This window comes from Lissotriton vulgaris, chromosome 8 (genome assembly GCF_964263255.1).
Source record: "Lissotriton vulgaris chromosome 8, aLisVul1.2, whole genome shotgun sequence".
Taxonomy (NCBI): domain Eukaryota; kingdom Metazoa; phylum Chordata; class Amphibia; order Caudata; family Salamandridae; genus Lissotriton; species Lissotriton vulgaris.
The window spans coordinates 567,626,320-567,630,354 of NC_141696.1; the positions used below are offsets into that span (position 1 = coordinate 567,626,320).

The window sequence follows — 4,035 nt, forward strand, 5'->3', positions numbered from 1 at the left end:
GCTCACCGCGAGAGCTCCCGGATCTTCACTGAGATGATGCCTCCCCACCCAGTCCCCGGACCTCCTTACCTGAGAGAGTGATCTCTTTGGGGTTCTCCGAACTCCTCCTGGTTTCTGACGATCCCGGCATTTCTTCAGCTTCCCGACAGAGTCCTGGGTCCCCCAGAGGTTGTTCTGGTGTTTTCCTAGTTCGCCGCCCTTGCCGAGTTAATTCCTCTAACCGGAACAAGGAAAACAGGAAAACAACAAAGGCGACCTTAGTGCTATCGGTAAAGTATTGAGACAGAAAACGAACGCAGAGAACACAGCAAATACCGGTAAGCCTACAAGTTTAGTCAAACGCTCTTTAATCATTTTTTGAGGACAAGATAATAATGAAGGAATATTGGACCAGCTTTAATTACCAAGAGAATACAATTATTGAAGTCCCTATGAGTTGAGGCTGAACTCAGAACTCATTGACTATTTGAACCTCTTGTTTCATTTATTTTATCCTGGACATTATAGTTGAAAGTGTTTTTTTACATGAAAGGTACAAATTAAGCACAGTGTGATTATTGTGCTTTAGCATGGTTATTTAATGCAAACTTGGCACAGCTTGGTTAATGTGTTTTAAGCACTGTTATGATTGAGAGGTTCTTGATATGTAGGATCTAAAACTCGCACTTACTCTGTTAACCTAGAATCCTGGGATAAAACTGCAGAATTCCTGCTTAGTGTTTCTTTCTATGTTCTTTTAGTCTATTTTACTTACAGGATCCCAGTTGACTGACCCGTCTCTAAGAAGTAAAGGTATGTTTGGAGTTTCTATCCATACCTTAATAAACTAACCATCTAACCCTAACCTAAGTTCACAACCTTGGGAATATTGTAAGGACGTGATGTTTATTGATAATGTCATTTATCTTTTCTAGCATACTACAAACATCTTAAGAGACGTTAAGCTTATTCCTTGAAGTGTATTCATGAGATCTTATTTACTAGGTAGGCCTGTACCTGTACTAAAAGGATATTGTTAGTACATGTTTATAATGTGTAGTTATATTATCTTTGTTGTGTGTAGATTACGAAAAGAGGGCTCAGAGGCACTTCCTATAGAGAAGACATTGCTAAACGAGTTCAAGAAGACGTAGCCAGTGTTTATCTTCTCTTTCTCATTCCACTTCCCCTTTCCCCCAGGAATCACTCAGATCAACAGGAATCATTACAATGTTGTTGGTGTGGCTGGTTCAGGGGGGCATTTTGGACTGTTAAGCATCAAGAAGAAAACAATCGGTGACTCAGGAGTTCTGGTGAGTGATATCGTGACATCGACATCCTCCGGGCTTTCGAAAAAATACGTTTTATGAGCATAAATGATTTATAGATGAGCAGGGTAAAGGAGAGCGTATTTAAGGGTCAGAGCCCTCCGTTTGTCTTCACGGCCATGTATGAAGAACGCTGTTGTTGCACCAGTAGCGTGTAGTCCGGGTACAGGGATATGCGTGCATTTTCAAAGTTGATCTGGCCCAGCTCCCTCGTTTTATGCAGCAATTTTTCCCTGTCTCTATAATTTAATAGCCAAATACAAAAAAAGCCCTAGTTTTCAAAGCAGTTAATATTTAGAGATCTGTAGACATCACTGGTTGTATAACAATTACAACACACCTCTCTTTTTGCAGAACATGAAAGTAGGGGATATCTCAGTCTACTGCCTTTGTTAAAATAGCCCACCTCTGATTAAACGTTTAACACCAACAAAGACAACCCACACTCACTAAAACTGACAGCAGAAAAAAGTGAGAAGGGCAAGATGGCACCTCACGGACGCACCACCAATGGGACCTCTGGTTGGTACTCACCAGGATGGTCCTATTATCATCATAGGTGCCATCAAGCCCAAACGGAAACGTGTCCTAAACCCACAGAAATGACAGTGAACAAAAAATATATGTACAACACTTACAACATTTAACACTTAACATATACCCACTGCGCAACCAGGACACAAATTATTTTACTAATATTCCTTTTTGTTGCAAACAGTGCACAAAACATTCAATAAAAAGGAAGGTGTGAATACTACCTATCGATTCACACCTTACTACCAGCCGACATGTTTCATTGCCATGGTCTTTATCAGGCAATTTCCTCAGGGCAAACCAAATTTTCAATGCCACTGCGAAGGACACTGGGCTGTAGTGAAACATAAACACATATAGAGGCGAGGTTATCTGCTGTCCCCCTGTTTAAATCACAATATATCGCAGTCAAATAGTGTTGCTGTGTATGATGCTAGTATTACCCTTCAAACAGCTATGCCTCTCATACCCGCCGAGAGGAATAAAAAACGGAATCCGGCTCCCATGGGTGAGCACGGTCCAATCTCCCCTCGTTTCTGTCTGGAACATAAATTTGAACACAGGGGATCACTGTTAAATCTTAAAATCGTTACCAGAGTACCTGAAACTCGAAGTGTATTCTCAAACTGACAACGAGCCCCCTCAAGGGAAAGTTACCGATGGAGAGTACGTATTCGGCGTCTTCTCAGCCCTCGAACACCGATACACATCAGCTGTGCTCCTTTCAAGCTGACGGGACGTATTTTGAGCCTTCTGATTGGACGAGACTCGTCATGGGTATCGGCTGTCAAGACGTTTTTAGAGCCTTCTGATTGGATAGGATTCATCATGGGGTATCGGCGGCCACATTGAAACGGTCACCAACCCAAGTATCATATACAAAAAACGACTTAGTGAAACCCCAATATCGCGGTAATGATATCCACATAGTGCTGACAATCTGTTATCAATATTTACCGCATTTTCCCAAAGCAATATTTTATTATTTATTTTTATTTTTAATTGTTGTCCAAAATCACGGCAAGTTTTTAGGGATCAAAATTATCTGTATGCAATAGCTCGCACATCAGCTTAGGGATGTTTATTATTACAAATGCCTCGAGCATTGGATGTAACTTTATTATATCCCGAACAAGGCAGTCAGGAAATACAAAATACTTTTATTCTGTTCATACTACTGACATGAGCCCCTATCCCTCTTAGCATCTCAAGGTTTCATGTATAGAGTGTAGAGTTTGTGGGTCCATGGTATCTACCCTGCGCAAATAATGTGCACTGCCTCTCACTATTCTTGGGATTTTTGCTATATCAAAGTTATATCATAGCGAATAGCAAATTCTAGTGGCTTCCTCTATATTGTCCATCCATACCTCAGGTAAAACGTGGATTATGGATGTACATGGTCCAGTCATTATTCACGCCCAGTCAGGTTAACTTGCATCTGTCAATGTCTCTATTAGTCTAGATTTCCAAATGTAAGGTACATGTTGTACATACACATGATATACTCTTTTGATACAGGTATAGGCAATGTGCCCCGATCAGTAGTTACCTACACAAAAGAACATCTCAGCGCAATTTATTCCACTCTAAAAGTTCATTGAGACCATTCTGTTCGCTTTTTTCTGAAAAAATCCATCTTGCTTCTTTTGTGATCAGACGCCTTTCTATTGTTTGAGCTTCTCCCGTCACTCTCTCCAGGACCACCCAAGTAAAAGTATGTCTATTCCGATGGCAGTGTTGCACTAGCTTTGTCGTAAGCTTCCCACTTCTTATTGTGCTGACATGCTCCTGAATACGCAGTTTAATTTTTCGTGTTATTAGACCTATGTAGTCCAGTCCACATTCACACTTCAATCTGTATACCACGTTAGACGTGTTACAGTTACTAAAATGATTTAGTAGCCAGTTCTTGCCCGATTGTAGGGTCACTGTGGAGGTCTTGTTGGTCAGAGGACACACAGAGCAATTTCCGCACGGGAAGTGTCCATTCGGGATGTTATTTGATTCAGATGTCACATTCATCCTGGTATGTACCAGTTTATCTTTTAAGTTGCTCGCTCTCCGGAATGCAAAACGTGGTGGTGGCATCTTGAAGTCTACGGTTGATAGTAAAGACCAGTGCCTTCTGATTGATTGACGAATCTTGGTGGCCATGGGATCATAGGTCATGACCACGGGGAGGCAATCTTCT

General features: G+C 41.3%; 1 long non-coding RNA gene across 1 annotated transcript; it reads right to left on the minus strand.

Annotated features, from left to right (window-relative positions):
• Positions 1-2,064: 2,064 nt before the first annotated feature.
• On the minus strand, positions 2,065-2,570 carry LOC147697727 (uncharacterized). Its single transcript, XR_015299154.1, has 3 exons — positions 2,499-2,570; positions 2,285-2,381; positions 2,065-2,175 (listed from the first exon to the last, which is right to left on the minus strand). It is a non-coding gene; the product is annotated as an uncharacterized LOC147697727 (long non-coding RNA).
• Positions 2,571-4,035: the final 1,465 nt, after the last annotated feature.